Source organism: Bos indicus, chromosome 5, assembly GCF_029378745.1.
Source record: "Bos indicus isolate NIAB-ARS_2022 breed Sahiwal x Tharparkar chromosome 5, NIAB-ARS_B.indTharparkar_mat_pri_1.0, whole genome shotgun sequence".
NCBI classification, from domain to species: Eukaryota; Metazoa; Chordata; class Mammalia; order Artiodactyla; family Bovidae; genus Bos; species Bos indicus.
The window spans coordinates 103,886,757-103,904,836 of NC_091764.1; the positions used below are offsets into that span (position 1 = coordinate 103,886,757).

General features: G+C 44.8%; 1 long non-coding RNA gene across 1 annotated transcript; it reads left to right on the forward strand.

The window, feature by feature from the left end:
- Positions 1-1,833: 1,833 nt before the first annotated feature.
- Positions 1,834-10,021, forward strand: LOC139183213 (uncharacterized). The gene is made up of 3 exons (XR_011566763.1): positions 1,834-2,074; positions 4,026-4,933; positions 9,256-10,021. It is a non-coding gene; the product is annotated as an uncharacterized lncRNA (long non-coding RNA).
- The last annotated feature ends 8,059 nt before the right edge of the window (positions 10,022-18,080 follow it).

The window sequence follows — 18,080 nt, forward strand, 5'->3', positions numbered from 1 at the left end:
CAACCTAGATAGCATATTGAAAAGCAGAGATATTACTTTGTCAACAAAGGTCTGCTAGTCAAGGCTATGGTTTTTCCAGTGGTCATGTATGGATGTGAGAGTTGCACTATAAAGAAAGCTGAGCGCTGAAGAATTGATGCTTTTGAACTGTGGTGTTGGAGAGGACTCTTGAGAGTCCCTTGGACTGCAAGGAGATCCAACCAGTCCATCCTAGAGGAGATCATCCTGGGTGTTCATTGATAGGACTGATGTTGAAGCTGAAACTCCAATACTTTGGCCACCTGATGTGAAGAGCTGATTCATTTGAAAAGACTCTGATATTGGGAAAGATTGAGGGCAGGAGGAGAAGGGGACGACAGAGGATGAGATGGTTGGATGGCATCACCGACTCGATGGACATGGGTTTGGGTGGACTCTGGGAGTTGGTGATGGACAGGGAGGCCTGGCGTGCTGCGTTCATGGGGTGGCAAAGAGCCGGACACGACTAAGCAGCTGAATTGAACTGAATTTACCTTGATTCATGGAACTAACATTCCAGGTTCCTGTGCAATATTGTTGCTTACACCATTGAACTTTACTTTCACCACCAGTCACATCCACAACTGGACACTGTTTCCACTTTGGCTCTTCCTCTTATTCCTTCTGGAGCTGTCCATTCGCTCTTCTCCAGTAGCATATTGGGCACGTACCGACCTGGGAAGTTCATCTTTCAGTGTCATGTCTCTTTGCCTTTTCTTACTGGACCACCAGGGAAGTCCTGTCTTTTTTTTTTTTTAAGTCCTGTCTTAAGATAGACTCTAGTGGTGCTTTCATTCTACAAATATTCATTGAGCGCTAGACATTAAGCAGTAGTGAACAGAGCACACAAAAATTACATACCATACACCCTGTTGTCAAAACCTATATGTTAATAAGTAAATAGGAAGGAAGGGAAGGAGGGAGGCAGGGAGGAAGGAGAGAAAAATGGAAAAGAATATTTTGTATATATTGGAGAAGGCAATGGCACCCCACTCCAGTACTCTTGCCTGAAAAATCCCATGGACAGAGGAATCTGGTAGGCTGCAGTCCATGAGGTTGCTAAGAGTCAGACATAACTGAACGATTTCACTTTCACTTTTCACTTTCATGCATTGGAGAAGGAAATGGCAACCCACTCCAGTGTTCTTGCCTGGAGAATCCCAGGGACGGGGGAGCCTGGTGGGCTGCCGTCTATGGGGACACACAGAGTCGGACACGACTGAAGCAACTTAGCAGCAGCAGCAGTGGTGCTTTGGGATCATGGCAGTCCCTGTTCAACATGTCATTTTTTTTAATTTCTTTATTAGAAGCACCACATGACATGTGGGATCTTAGTTCCCTGACCAGGGATCAAACCTGTTCCCTCTGCATTGGAAACATGGATTTTTAGCCACTATACCACCAGGTAAGTTTCCTCAACTTGTCATTGCTGAGGGAAGCAGAGCAGGGCCCCAGGTCAACCAAGTTTCTCTCTCCTCTGCGTCCTCCTGTACTCCCCACACTCCCGGTCTCTAGCCCTGTTCCTGTCCCATTATCCTGGGCATTGAACCCTGGTCATTCCTGGACCACAGCTGCTGGCAGACTAAGGACAGGGAGAATGGAATTAAGGGAGAGAGACTGCCATTTCCACTGCTCTTTGGGTAGGAACCCTGAACATAGCCTGAACCCTGAACACAGCCGCAGTCACCAGAAAGGGCCTTGAGGAAGAGGGGGATACCCATCAGATTTAGAAAGGGACATCCGGGCCTCCAGCCCAAGGCTTTTCTGTTCCTAAAAATGCGGAAGCATCTCTAGCCCTTTCCTCTGTGGGCCAGCAGATGGCAGCACAATCAGGGATTTCAAAACTAAATTAAACGGGGAAAATTTGGGAGCGGGGGGTTTCTGTATGCAAATAGTTCATTCCCTACAGTCTTCCTTCCAGAATGGTTCCCCCCTTCCTTCTCCAAAGTCCGTCCCTCCTCCTTCCCTCCTCTGCATGACGCTGCTCTCCCTGGATGCAGAGTGGATGAAGACCTTGTCACGAGGGTCAGGGATCCAACAACAGGCCTTGAGAAATGTGAGTAAGCCTGATGGGGACCAAGGAGGGAGGGAGACACCAGAGGGAAGAATCCTGGGCACGGGAGGACCACTGTGCCCAGACTTACTCAGCGAGGTGGGAGCACCCTGCCCCTCCCCATACACCTTATTCCTCCCGTGTGCACACACATGCACACTAGCAAACGCTTGCCCCATCCCTTTTCCCAGGGAGAAAGGAGACTCAGACTCAGGAGGTGAGGCCACACTGCCTTCCTCCTCCAGCTCATAGGGAGCAGCAAGGTGGGGGCGGGGGGTCCCTCGGCCTGGAGGGTCAGCCTCTGTGCCTGAGACCCTCTTCCACAGGTAGTCTCTCCCAGAGGCCTTGCTGAGCACGTGGGAGCCCTTTCAGAGGCCATGACTGGAGACCCTTACCTTCAGTTAACTGGTCCCAAGCCAGCCCAATCCCAGAAGGGGACGGAGTGAGGGGACAGAGCAGGGAGGAGGCTGGGGAGAGAGGTGGGCAGAGTGTGATGACCTCTGGACTGGACACCGCCCCAGGGAGGAGCCCCCAGTGCAGTGGCTGCATAGAGCAGCCGCCCCTTTCACCCACCACACCCACCCCTAGAACATCTCCCTGGGATCTCGATCCCAATTCAGGGTGTCTGGGTTCCATAGCTGGGCAGAGAACTGCCCCACATGCCACAACTAAGAGTTCGCATGCCACATGAAATATCCTGCATGCCTCAAAAGATGGAAGACCCTGCCTGCCACAGTCAGGACCCCGAGCAGCCAAGGAAATAAATAATACACAAATAAAATAAATAGTTTTCGCAAAAAAGAAAAGTACACAGAATTAGAAATACAAAAAGAAAGAAAGAAATGCAGGCCATCTCCGCCTTTAAAGCAAATGTAGTGGCTGGATACTGACTTACATTGAGATCTGGACACTGGATACTGACTTAACACTGAGATCCATCCAGGAAATGATGCTTTTTCCTCTTCCTGAAATCCCCTCCACTTTACTACACATCTAAATTATATCCACCCACCAAGGTGAGATTCAGATACAACCCAGTGTCCTTTACCTATAACCCTTAGGTCCACATATGCTTCAAAACTCAAGATTTTGTGGCTTTTGGAAAAACCAGTGCAGGGAATTCCTTGGCAGTTCATTGTAGGGTCCCCAGGTCTCATTGCTGAGAACTCAGGTTCAATCGCTGGTCGGGGAACTAAGATTCCCCATGCCTCAAAACATGCCCCCCCCAAAAAGACTCCCCCGGGTATAGAGACCGAATAGCTAACATCTCCTCCTGTGCTTCCTCCCAAGGGGCTGGAATAATGCTCCATCATCAAACATTAATATCTCTGCAGCTAAACAGATTGATCCTCACAATATGTAGAATTAAGTTACCAATTAGTTATCATTACATATTCTATTTATAAATTACTTTAAGTCAGTTTAGGTTAGGTTTTGGTGCCAAACATGGGGGAAAAAAAACAAAAATGAAACACTTTGATTCCAGAGCCTTTTGGAATTTAGAGCTTCAGATAAGGGAACAAGGGGTGGTGGACCTGTTCACCTCCTCATCAGAGCCTCCCGACTCCCCCAGCGCTCCTCCTGTCCTTTGTCACTTTCTACCCCTGTCTTAGGGACTGCATTCCAATGAAAAGGAAACTTCATCCACTGAAAATGCCCCCTTATTTGACATACCCCTAGGAATTTTTTAAGTTGCCAAATAAACTGTCCCATATCATTGATTCCAAGATGCATTCAAATTCAGAAGTGTTCTAAACAAACAATGCTGGATATTGTGGGGTTTGGCCTTCTTCAGAGCAATTTATCACATTAACATCTATTCCAGAGTTATTGACATGGCAGTGAGCTGTGTTTTTTTGTTCATTTGGTTTTTTTGTTTTGATGTGGACCACGTTTTAAGTCTTTATTGAATTTGTTACAATATTGCTTCTGTTTTATGTTTTGGTTTTTTTAGCCACAATGCATTTGGAATCTTAGCTCCTCAACCAGGGATGGAACCTACGCTCCTTCCCTGGAAGGCGAAGTCTTAACCACTGGACAGCCTGGGAAGTCCCTCGGAGAGAGTTTTTAAATATAAATGTCAATACTTGGTGGACTGTTTGAGCTATTAAAAACAGTTTTACATTAAAATAATGGCAAGTGTAAATCTGAAAAATAGTCATGAAAATTATTCCATTCCAAACCATACAAGTGGAATGATCAGGAAGTTGGGTTGGCATTTCTGTTGAACAACTGTGATGACAAAAACATAAAGAGACTTACTTGCTCACCAACTGTGAAATTATTCAACTTTTAATAATGACACAATTCTTGGTATTTAAAAAATAATTTGTAATTAGCATCTAAACTGAGACTTTGTTGATGTTTTTGTTGTGCTACTTCAACCTGGCATAAAATGATGCCATACCATATCTAGTGTCTTGGTGAGGTGATGAAAGAGAAACAGTATGTGAGGTGTATGATCGTTAAGTTTAGAGTCCCATTTTTTAGGGAATTCTATTTGTTTTAAAACACTGGGGATGAACATGGGACTTTCTCAGTGGTCCAGTGGTTAAGACTCATTGCTTCCACTTCAGGGGGCATGAATTCAATCCCTGGTCAAGGATGTTCTGGAAAATTAAATTAAATTAAATTAAAATACTAGGGATGAAGATTGGGTGAGTGGGGATTATCAATGAAACAAAATTGGCCATAGGTTATGAGAGTGTGAATCGCCTTTGTAAGGAGGCCAGAGGTCCCCAACAGCAGGAGGAAATAGCCCTGGATCGAAATGCTCTCCTCCAGAGGCCAAGAATCCCGGCTTTGTTCACAGCTCCTAGCAGCAACCTTTCATCTTGGGGTCTCGTCTGGTTTTAGGACAAGGTAAAGACATTCAGAGCTCTAGTTCTTTGTTCTCCTAGTAAACACGTTTTCTGCTTTACTTTGCTAACTGTACAGTGTGCCTGTGTGTGTGACTGATTGAAAGAAATGCACAAACAAGTGTGAAGCAGGAGTTGTGTCCTAATCTGCGGTTCCATGGCAACCTCATATGGTTTATGGCAGAATCATTGGGGGATATACTGACCTGCTAATGTCAAGAGGCACCCAATGACTCCTCTGGGGGAGAAGCCAGAGATGAATGAAGCGTGTGAATGGAACCCTCCTTTCTTGGTCAAACTTTCTGGTCTCTTTGACCATTTCATAACTGCCTGGGAATTAGAAGTACTAACCTAATCTGTCAAATTATAGACTTTCAAGGGACTTGTGATCCACTCTTACTATGTACTTTTACTTAGATCCCAACTTTGGAAGCACCTGGCCTTGCTAGGAACCATAAGTTACAAGAACATAATAAGGAACGAGGTGGAATTCTAGCTCCAGGAACATCTCTCAGGCTAGAGGTCACTCTTTTGACTGCCTGTCTAGGGGACCTGTGACCTAAAAGTGAATCTTTGCCATGGCTGTCCCTCCAATCTATGTGGATAGAATCACTGCTGGTGATCATGGGGTTTTGAGGACACAGATCGGGAATCCCAGGGTCTGGTCGGTTTGGAAGTGCAATGGGCTTCTTCCTTTGATAGCACTAGCTCTTAGTGGACCAGAGGAGGCTCTCTGGTGGCTTTTGTCTCAACTCCTTAAGTATTCTTTCTGTGGAATCTGTGGAATGAACTGGAAGGATTGGCCTTAATAGCTTGAGGACAAAAATCACTTTTTTCTCGCTGGCTGGCCATCATCGCCTCTTTTGCTATCACATACACTGATATGGTGACACTCAGAAGGGACATCCTGGCTGTTGTTCACTCCCTTATGACTCACCACTTCTACTGCAGTCAGGACTGAGCTCAGGAATGTGCACCTGCACATGGAGGACAGATGCTTCCCCCTAGGGGTCCTAGCTTGGGAGGCATTCTGGAAGGCTACTCTGTTGCATGCCAGGTGGCATCAGAGAAAGAAAAAAAAAAAAAAAACTCAGGCAAAGGTTTTAATGGTGAGGAACTGGACTTCAATCTTGGATGCCATCAGGTCTACCCCTGTGCATCTCCACCCCACCTTGGTGGTAGAACCAGGAGGGACGAGGAAGGAGCCTGTGTCGGTAAGGGACAGACTAAATCTGACAGAGAAGGAAAGCTTCACTGTAAAGTCTGTCTCCACTCCCATCTAGAGCAGGGAGGGATGCCTCCAGTAAAAAAAAAAAAAAAGACAAGGCTGTAGATGCCACTTTTTTCTCTCTTACAGATGGGAGCTAGCAGTTCCAGAACTACCCCCTTTAAAATGTATTTTAAAAAAAACTGGAACAAATTAGATCTCCAGAGTTTAAAAAGACATGCCTTATGTTCTGTCATACTGAATGGTCACAGTATCCTTTGGAAGATGGGGGATGCTGGCCAGTTGAAGGGTCTCTTAATTATAATAACTGTTTTACAGTTAGACTGGCTCTGTAAAAAAACAAGAAAAATGGGCAGAAGTGCCATATGTATTGCTCTTTCTCTCTGCAAGACACGCCAGACTTGTGTCTTAAGGGTGCAGATTTGGGCGTGAAATCTTCAGCTCCCTCCTGTCCTCTTACTTTGCCCATTTCTGGGGCTCCTAACTAAGCAAGTTGAGAGTCAGGACACCCTTCCAGGAGGGGTTGCCTCAGTCTCAGTAGAAATTCAAACAGTTCCAATTGCAGTTGAGACTGTTTAGAGGATCCAAAAAGTATATAGACGCCTTTATGGGACTAACTTTACTTTATGACCTTACCTGGAGAGGCATAATCTGTGTCTTGGTACAGACACTAACTCCCAACTCCAAAACTTGAGTTTGGGGGAAAAGCTGTTGCCTATGGAGATAAATGGCTTGGTAATGAATCAGCAGAAAAAGGAGAGGGCAAGACAGCCACCTTCTCTACTGGGAATCAGATGGTCCCCACAACAGAACAGAGTCAGACTGGGATTATAACATGGCTAAAGAAAGATGGGGACCAGCGTCACTTTGTCAGATGTGTTCTTGTCAGGACTCAAGTGGGTACAGGCTAAGACTTTTTGCCAAATTGACTAACACAGAACAGGGAGAGAAGGAAGCTCCTAGTAACTTCCTAGATAGACTGCAGGAAGCCCTTCACAGATTCACTGAGATTGACCTCTAAATTGCAAAGGGAAGAATGATGTTAAAAGAGAGACTTCTCACTCAGCTGGCTCCAGATATCCACTAAGCTCCTAAAACAGGCGTATGAACCAAATCAGCCTTTGATAACCTGTTGCAAGTGGCTCAGACAGTTTGTTATGGCAGGTAGGAGGAGGAGAAGAGGCAGAAAAAGACCAGGAAAGACTGAAGCCTGGGCAATGGCTCTCAGATCTGCTCTAAAACAGCCAAAGGAAAATGCCCAGAGGGACCCAGGTGAAAAGGGATGGACTTGCTATTACTGTGGAAAGGAGGGGCCTCTCAAGTGAGGTTGCTCTCAGGTGTCTAAGTCGCCCCCAGCTCCATGTCAGGTCTTCAAAGGGCCACACTGGAGAGGAGACTGCCCTCTGAGGCATGGGCCCCAGGGGTCAGACTCGAAAGACAATCAGGACTGAAGGTGCCCGGTGGTCCCCACACAAGCTCCTATCCTAATTACACATGAGGAACCACAGGTATTAATAACTGGGGGTGTGGGGCTGGGGTCGGGATGAGGGGAAGCGCAAATCAGTCGATTTCCTTTTAGACACTGGGGCAACTTACTCCATGCTTACTGAAGCCCCTGGCCCACTTTCTCCCTGATCCACTACTGTAATGGGGCTGTCTGGAAGAGCCAAACATTATTATTTCAGTTGTCCTCTAAGCTGCAACTGAAACTCTGCTGTTTCCACACAAATTTATGATTGTGCCAGAGTGTCCCTCACCCCTTTGGAGAAGGATATACTGAGCAAGCTCCATGCCTCTGTTTTCATGAATATGGAGCCCTCTTTTTCTCTCCCATTAATTGGACAAAATGTAAATCCTAGAGAATGGGCTGATGGAAAAACTGTGGGTCAAGCACAGACTGCTATTCCTGTCATTGTCAAGCCCAAAGACCCTCACCTATTTCCACATCAAAAGCAGTAGTCACTGAAACCCAGGATGAAGAAAGGGTTACAACCCACCGCTGAGAATTTAAAGGAACAGGGACAATTAATTCCCTGTAACAGTCCATGCCATTCTTTTATCTTGGGTATAAAAATGTCAAATGATAAATGGAGATTAGTTCAAGAGTCACAATAACAAATGGGGCTGTGGTTCCTTTATACCTCAAGGTACCTAATCTTTATACTGCATTGTCTGAAATTCCTAAATGAGCCAAATATTCTTCAGTCATTGATGTGAAAGATGCTTTCTTTTCTAGAAGGGACGATGGCCATAGGCCCCAAGAGAATTAAGCCTATATTAATCATCAACGACCTATGACTTTAAGACAACTTAGAGTATTGGGGGGCATCACAGGCTGTTGCCACATTTGGATTCTGGGTTATGGGGAACTTGTCCGCCCTTTATATAAACTTACAACTGAAACTCAGCAGGCCCAAACCAACAAGCTGGTTTGGTCTGCAGAGACTCAAAAGGCTTTTAAGGCTCTTCAAGCTGCTCTTCTGCAGGTTCCACAGAATGAGAGTTACTGGGGAGAAAAAGGCTTTGGCCACATTGCTTAAGGGTAATTGCTACTATTGTTTTGCTAATGCCTAAAGCTCTTAAGTTTATTAATGGGCTAAGTCTCACTGTGCTGACTTCTGATGTGAGTGAAATCTCAAACTCTAAAGTTAATGTTTGGATGACAGTTCCTTTGTGCAGGATGGGAAATGGAAAACAGGTTATGCCATGGTGATAGTTGAACAGGTTTTAGAAGAAGAGTCTCTTTCCCCCCACCCCGCCTCCCAGGGATGAATGTTCAGTTAGCGGAGCTTGTGGCTCTGACCGGAGCTCTAGAGTTAAGCAAAGGTTAGCGAGTAAATATCTACACTGACTCCATTTGCTTATTTGACTTTACATGCTCCTGCTGCAATATGGAATAAAAGCAACATGAGAACCTATTAAACATTTCAAAGACATTGAAAGACTTTTGATGGCCTAAGAAAGTAGCTGTTCTGCATTGCAAAGGGCACAAATGGGATGGAAGTAAATCAGGGTAATCAGCTGGCTAACTGCTGAATCCCTTTTGAACTCCTTTACGAAGGAACCCCTTTCACTACAGATACCCTTGTTCTGGACAGGTCCCGTTGAACAGGAAGAATCTCAATATACAGAAGAAGAATTAAAAAGATAAAGAAAAGAGGAACAAAGATTAATGGAAAAGGAAGGATACAGTCTGAGGATGGAAGATTAATAATTCCTGAAAAGGCTCAATGAAAAATTCTTAAAGGCTTACACCCAGAGTTTTCCTAAAGCCTTGGAATTAACTAACTATGTAACTCAACTTTTAGCTTTTCAACAGACATTACAGGAACTCTGGGAGGTGACTCTTGACCCAGCCTCTGAGTCAAACAATGCTGTTTGAGCCACGAACCAAGATTCTGATAATAAAGACATTGGGACCTGGGGGGCAATCTCTCAAGGCCTCTGAGAAGGCCTTTACCAGATGTGTTAGGGGAAGCACACTGATTGAAACCGCCCACCCTGGCCAGGCACCATAGTAACCATTTGCATGAGTTGTTTTATAACAGGAGATCCTGATAAGGAATACGGAACTAATCAGCCACCACCAACCGGAAGTGTTCAGGAAAGGCCGAAAGGAGACACCGCGTGTCCGTCCACTTCCCAGAATCCCTCTCGCTAGCATCCATCTTGGCTGAGCGATGCGTGTGCCACCAGGAAAGACTCTGAATTAGAATGATTGGTCAAAGACCACCCAGAAACTAATCCCATCACCATAAAACCCGAGACTGCAAGCCACGCGGCAGAGCAGTTCTCCTGGGTTCCCTTACCTACTGCTGTCCATCCCTGTGCCCTTTCCCAATAAAATCTCTTGCTTTGTCAGCACATGTGTCTCCTCGGAAAATTCATTTCCATGTGTTAGACAACAGCCCAGCTTTGGGCCCTGGAAGGCGTCCCCCCTCCTGCAATAGATGGGTTTCGTAATCTATGTGGGCCTGCTTTTGCTGATTCCAAAAATCCTGAGTTTGCCGTTTGACCCTCAAGACAACGCCTTCCTGTCCTAGGCTCATTCCTACACCTCATTCCACAATCTGTCCAATTGCTGGGTCTGCAGAGTGCTCCCCTCCTCATCAATGGAAGGTTTCCCGTGGTAGACATCTCCACGTCAGGGAAAGGATTTTTTCCAAGTCCACGACTACCTTTGCCAACAACAATCATATGTGATGTCTCTTCTTAATCTAATGACATCTAACAGTCCTAAAATGGACTGGTGTAACCCTTTGTACCTTTATGGACATAATGTGACTTTTAACTTTGCTGATCGTTCTGTTTTTGCTGTCTGCTCCCTGCACCTGTAACTGTGTAGCTGGATTTGTTTCTAGCTGCATAAAGTTATGGTTATTCAGTCTCCTGTGAGTGCCACAGCCTCCTCCAACTATTACTTTGGGTCCCTGAATCAGAGACCCTCAATAGACAGCTTAGGAGTATCTCTTTAGTTGCTAAGTCGTGTCTGACTCTTGCAACCCCATGGACTGTAGCCTGCCAGGCTCCTCTGTCCATGGGATTCTCCAGGCAACAATACTGGAATGGGTTACCATTTCCTTCTCCAGGGGATCATCCCGACCCAGGAATCGAACCCAGGTCTGCTGCATTGCAGGCAGATTCTTTACCAACTGAGCTATGAGGGAAGCCCCATAGGAGAATATGTTGCCTCAATAATTTAGGGACAACACCCCTTACCAGCTCAGAAGCAGTTATGGAATGAGAACACCGCCCCTTTCCCTTGGCAATATAATTCTCCTAAGAGAAAATGGGAAAATGAGAGCATTAATATCCTTGGTAGGGAGGCCAGAGGTCCCCAAGTGGCAAGAGGAAATAAAACTCCAAGTGGCAGACATTAGTTTTTTTTCTTCTAATCTTGTGTTGTCATGGCGACACCTGGTTCACCTGGAACTTAACTTTCTCTCAATCCTTGAGCTAACCACTGCGTTTTTCTTATGAAAATGTTTTCTTAAGCTATGTTAATGAACTATGTACTTGCTTGGAAATCTGCCTGTCTTCAAGATTCATGTCAAATGTTTTATAGCCCAGGGATGACTCATCTTGTGCCAAGCTATCTCAAAATGCATGTTGTGGGTGAGGGGCCTGGTGTGACTTTCTCAGTTTTGAGGCATTTCCTTTCTCTAATTAGCAGCTTGCTAATAGGTATATAACTCCTTGCTAAAAACAAGCAAGGGGACACTCTTTCTGTCCCCTTCTGATGCCTGTGTCAGAAGCTTTCTCTGTCTCTTCTATACTTTAATAAAACTTTATTACACAAAAAGTTCTGAGTGATCAAGCCTTATCCCTAGCCCCGGATTGAATTCCTCCTCTCCAGAGGCCAAGAATTCCAGCATCATTCACATCTCGTAGCAGCAACCTTTCAGTTATAATTATTGAAATGGTGGGTAGTGGGAGTTTATTATATTATTTTTTCAGTGTGTGTTTGAAAATGTGTGTGATGAAAAGTTAAAAATAAAGAGGGCTGGTTCTGTTCACATTAAAAAAAAAAAAAAAATACAGAGGGAAAGCCACATGCCCAGGAACCAATGAAGCATGATATTTGTGATCATGTCTTGCTTCCGGCTGACACTGGGCTTGGAATCAGAGGACAGGCCAAGTCTCCCCTCTGCCACTCACCAGCAGAGGGACCTTGGGCTCATCATCGAACTTCTTGGCTTCTTCAAGGATGAAATAGAGAGAATGTCAGTTCTGTCTACCTTACACGGCCTGTCTGTCAGAACGACCTAAAGAAACAAAGAGTGAGAGGGCTTTTCAAACTGTGGTAGCAAATAACTACAAGTTGAAAGGAAGGGAATTCTGAGTCTGTGAGGTGTCTGCAGGCAGGTTCTAGGTGTGACTCACCTTTGCATGCTCCATGTCTAGCTGCATCATTCACGCAGTTGATGGAAGAAGGACCTTTAGGTGTTCCCCTGGCTGCCCAACATCGAAACATCTTTACCACATTTGGGGAGCTCCTCATTGTGAGACTTGAGAACAGAGCCCATTTCCCAGGAGAGAAGATGCACATGCAGGAAGCAGGTCCCTCAGCAGTCTGTCAGCTCTGGAGGAAGCCATACACTCAGGCTCTGTTCATCAGAGACACTGTCTAGACTTTGAGTCCAGAAGCAGTAACGCCAAGAAGCAGGCCCTACAGAACCTCTGGGGACAGTGGTAGCCACCCTAAGATGGAGGAGGAGCTGGGGCTTGCAGGCAGCACCCAGCAGCCTGCCCCAGTGGGTGAGCCTCGCAAGGTGAAGTGACCAGGACATGGCAGGGACAGTGGCAGCCACACTGTGTCCACTGCTCCTGCTGTGACGTGTCCACACCCAGCTCCCCAGCTCTCCTGGCACTTCTAAAAGCATCCCAGGACCCCTTTAATAAATCCCTCTTCTGCTACAATCTACCAGAGTTGATTTCGGTTTCTTGCAATCAAGTACAGTGCTCAATGGATAAACAACAAGGTCCTAAGGTGTGGCACAGGGAACTATATTCAATATCCTGTCATACTGTCACGGAAAAGAATATGAAAAAGAATATATATATAAAACTGAATTACTGTGCTGTACAGCAGAAATTAACACAACATTGTAAATCAATTATACATCAATAACATAATATTTTTTAGATAAAAGAAGTAAGTTCTGTGAGTATCTGAGGAATGAATGACTACATGAGTGCACCAGTGAGTTCAGACCATTTAGTAGCTGCTTCTAGCTGTGTGATTTTTGGAAAGTTATTTAACCTCTCTGAGGGTCTCACATCCTTCCCTGTTCTCTATTCCTGGGTATTCTTCCTAAGGCATTCAAGGCCACGAGAATATAAATACTGTGGGGGGTGTGTGTGTGTGTTGCATAATAGTCACAATGTTTTAAATTTGACATTTTTCATTCAATTAAAAATATATAAATTATATATATACATTGGCCACAGCATGTAGCTTGTGGGATCTTAGTTTCCTGACCAGAAGGGCCTCAGCTGCGAATGGGCCTGTGGGTGCCTGACAGCCTTAGAATAGAAAGGGGGAAGGAGAGGGAGAAAGTGAGGAAGGAAAGGGGAACCAAGAAGGCCCAGAAAAGGAGAAGCAAGGAGCACACCCCTTCTTCTTGAGGGTCAAGGGATAACCCGGAAAGGAAAAGCCAGAGGGAAGTTAACCAGATGGAAAATGAAAGAGGAACAGGAACAGATGAGCTGAAATAAGAGAAAACCCTCTATTGACATGGTCTGCTTTAAGGATACACAGACAGGCTGTCTTCCCCCAAATATCTCCCTACCTTGATGCTATAGTGCCTGAAAGCCTAGCATTGTTTTAAAGCATTTTGTGTGTGTGTAATGTAAAGTTCATATAACATAAAAATCACTAAAGTGCACAATTCAGTCATTTTAGCATGTTCACGATTTGTGCAACCATTAGCACTTATTCTAGAACATTTCCATCATCCCCAAAAGAGACTCCAACTCTACCTTCTCCCAGTCCTCTGGCAACCACTAACCACTTTCTATCTCTGTGGACTTGCCTGTTCCAGACATGGCATCTCAAGGGAATCCTATAATGGCTTTTGTGCCTGGCTTCACGCAGTTAGTGTGATGCTTTCCAGGTTCACCCGCGCTGTAATGGGTGTCAGTACTCCATTTCTTTTCACATCTGAATAGAATTCCACTGTGTGGGTGAAATACATTTTGTTTACGCATTCAGCGATGGGTTGGTATTTGGATCATTTTCACTATTTGCTTTTTATGGATATTGCTGCAGTGAGCATTCCTGTACAAATTTCTATTTTAAGAGTCTTCAGTTCTCTACTGGAATTGCTGGTTCACATCCCCGGTAGCTCAGCAGTAAAGAATCCATCTGCAATGCCAGAAACACAGGAAACAAGGATGCAATCTATAAGACGGGGAGATCCCCTGGAGGAGGAAATGGCAACTCACTCCAGTATTCTTGCCTGGAGAATTGCATGGATAGAGGAGCCTGGGGCACTACAGTCCATGGGGTTGCAAAGAGTCGGACACGACTGAGCGCACACACGCGCGCGCGTGTACACACACACACACACACACACACACACACACACACACGTCCTAACTCTGTGTAACTCTTTGAGGCTCTGCCATGCTGTTTCCCACGGCGACTGCACCGTTTTACCAGCAACACCAGCAACAGAGGAGGGTTCAGGTCCACCATTTGGGATTTTTGCTTGTTTTGCTTTTTCAGTTTTTTGGCTGAGTCATGAAATTTGGGATCTTATCTCCCCAACCAGGGATTGAACCCAGGTCCATAGCATTGAAGGCCCAGAGTCCTAACCACGGGAGCACCAGGAAATTCCCTCAGGTCCACCACTTTTGAAACCCAGTTTTTTTAGTCAAACATGGCCTTTCTAACCTAGTCTTAGTCGTTTCTCAGGTGTTACTCCAGAGCCACAGACAGCTGAAACCTATACACAGTACCAAATGCCCAAAATATTAAACTGAGTTACCTTTAGTGTTATTTTGTCTGTTTTGTTTCCCCCTATTCTCCACTATTTGCTAAATTGTATTTAATCAGCATATATTAATTTTATTTATCTTATTTATTTTTATATCTAGGTATATATATTTTTGCCTTGGCAGGGAGAAACTTGTATCATTTTTTCAATCATCAAAATAGATAAATAAAACTAATATATACTCAATAAAATTTAGCAAACAGTGGAATCTATATGTATGTGTCAATATATTCTGATCTAGACATATCTAGATATAGATAGAGGTAGACACAGATATAGGTACAGGTATATAGTTAAATCTAAACAGCATATTAAAAGATTAAAAAGCAGAGACATTAAAAGCAGAGCATATTAGAAAGAAGAGACACTACTCTGCTGACAAATGTCCATCTAGTCAAAGCTATGGTTTTTCCAGTGGTCATGTATGGATGTGAGAATTGGACTATAAAGAAAGCTGAGCTCTGAAGAATTGATGCTTTTGAACTGTCGTGTTGGAGAAAACTCTTGAGAGTCCCTTGGACTTCAAGGAGATCAAACCAGTCAATCCTAAAGGAAATCAGTCCTGAATATTCATTGCAAGGATTGATGCTGGGGCTGAAACAGCAATACTTTGAGCACCTGATGTGAAGAACTGACTCATTGGAAAAGGCCCTGATGCTGGGAAAGATTGAAGGCAGGAGGAGAAGGGGACGACAGAGGAAGAGATGGTTGGATGGCATCACCAATTCGATGGACGTGAGTTTGAGCAAGCCCCAGGAGTTGGTGACGGACAGGGAAGCCTGGCATGCTGCAGTCCATGGGGTTGCAAAGAGTCGGACATGACTGAGAGACTGAACTGAACTGATACAGTTATATAGATATAAATATATCCTCAGAGGAAAAACTTACATTACCTTAAGAAACTTTTTTCTCCCCAGAATCAAATCATAAAAGGCATGATCAATATAACAGTGTCTTCAATACTGGTTTCAAAACAAGTTCATGAGTAATCGTCACATGGCCATTTCTTCTTTCTGTCAAGGGTATAACACAACATATGAAGGAACTGAAAGTGTTAAGTCATTCAGTCATGTCCACCTGTTTGCGACACTATGAACTATAGCCTGCCGGGCTCCTCTGTCCATGTAATTCTCCAGGCAGGAAAACTGGAGTGGGTTGCCATTGCCTCCTCCAGGGGATCTTCCCAAACCAGGTATTGAACTCGGGTCTCCTACAAGGGGCAGATTCTTTACAGCTGATCCACCAGGAAAGCGTAACACTGTGTATAAGTCAAGGTTGTTGTGTGTGGTTGGGCAGAGTGCAGGTCAGGCTGGGGCTGGGCTAATGAGGTCCAGTCATGTTACATGATCCCAGGACAGAACCCCTAAGACAGATGGGAGAGCTTCTGCCAAGACTTCCCTTCTTGAACCACCTCTTCTACGCGCACATCTGCCATCCTACCCTCACGGTGAACACACAACACACACACACACTGCCATCCAGATATTAACTTGCATTTGCTAGACAAGATGCCAACTCTTTCTTTTTAAAGATTTTGTGTGTGTGGACCATTTTTAAAGTTTTTATTGACTTTGTTACAATATTGCTTCTGTTTTATGTTTTGGGTTTTTTTTACCACAAGGCATGTGAGATCCTAGCTCCCCAACCATGGTTCAAACCCTTGCCCCCTGCATTGGAAGGTGAAGTCTTAACCACTGGACCCCCAGGTAAGTCCCTAGATGCCCCCTCTTTCTTGCCCCCTGATCTGGCCCTCACCCTCTCCCCTATCTTTTGTCCTTCCTCACCTGACAGGGCACAGACCGTGTGTGGGTCATGTCATGGATCAGCCTTGCCAGCACATCCACTCCTCGGCTCCAACAAACAAGCCTGCTGGAGAAACCCTCCAACCAGGACCCACCTGGCCTCTTCTGTGTGCCTGCTCTCAGACTACATTTAGTGATGACCTTCAGTTCAGTTCAGTCGTTGAGTCATGTCTGACTCTGTGGACTCTAAGCTACCCCATGGACTACATGGACAACTCTCACATCCATACATGACTACTGCAAAAACCACAGCTTTGACTAGATGGGCTTCCATGTTAGCTCAGTTGGTAAAGAATCAGCCTGCAATTTGGAAGACCTGGGTTGGATCCCTGGGTTGGGAAGATCCCCTGGAGAAGGGAAAGGCTACCCACTCCAGGTTTCTGGCCTGGAGAATTCCATGGAGTCTCAAAGACTGGAAAACGACTGAGCGACTTTCACTTGACAAGATGGACCTTTGTCGGCAAAGTAATGTCTTTGCTTTTTAATATGCTATCTAGGTTAACCATAGCTTTTCTTCAAAGAAGCAAGTGTCTTTAATTTCATGGCTGCAGTCACCATCTGCAGTGATTTTAGAGCCTAAGAAAATAAAGTCTGTCACTGTTTCCATTATTTCCCCATCTATTTGCCATGAAGTGATGGGACCAGATGCCATGATTTTAGTTTTTTGAATGTTGAGTTTTAAGCCAGCTTTTTCACTCTCTTCTTTCACTTTCATCAAGAAGCTCTTCAGTTCCTCTTTGCTTTCTGCATTAAGGGTGGTGTCATCTGCATATCTGAGGTTATTGATATTTCTCCTGGCAATCTTGATTCCAGCTTGTGCTTCATCCAGCCCGAAATGAAATGTACTTCATTTCACATGATGTACTCTGCATATAAGTTAAATAAGTAAGCAGGGTGACAATATACAGCCTTGACATACTCCTTTCCCAATTTGGAACCAGTTTGCTTCATGTCCATTTCTAACTGTTGCTTCTTGACCTGCCTACAGATTTCTCAGGAGGCAGGTCAGGTGATCTGGTATTCCCATCTCTTTCAGAATTTTCCACAGTTTGTGGTGATCCACACAGTTCAAGGCTTTGGCATAGTCAATAAAGCAGAAATAGATGTTTTTCTGGAACTCTCTTGCTTTTTCTATGATCCAACAGATGTTGGCAATTTGATCTCTGGTTCTTCTGCTTTTTCTAAATCCAGCTTGAACATCTGGAAGTTTTCGGTTCACATACTATTGCAGCAAGCGTGGAGAATTTTCAAAATTACTTTGCTAGCGTGTGAGATGAGTGCAAGTGTGCAGTAGTTTGAACATTCTTTGGCATTGCCTTTCTTTGGGATTGGAATGAAAACTGACCTTTTCCAGTCCTGTGGCCACTGTTGAGTTTGGCAAATTTGCTGGCATATTGAGTGCAGCACTTTCACAGCATCATCTTTTAGAAGTTGAAAGAGCTCAACTGGAATTCCATCACCTTCATTAGCTTTGTTTGTAGTAATTCTTCCGAAGGCCCACTTGACTTCCCAATCCAGGTTGTCTGGCTCTAGGCGAGTGATCACACCATCGTGGTTATCTGGGTCATAAAGATCTTTTTTGTATAGTTCTTCTGTGTATTCTTGCCACCTCTTCTTAAT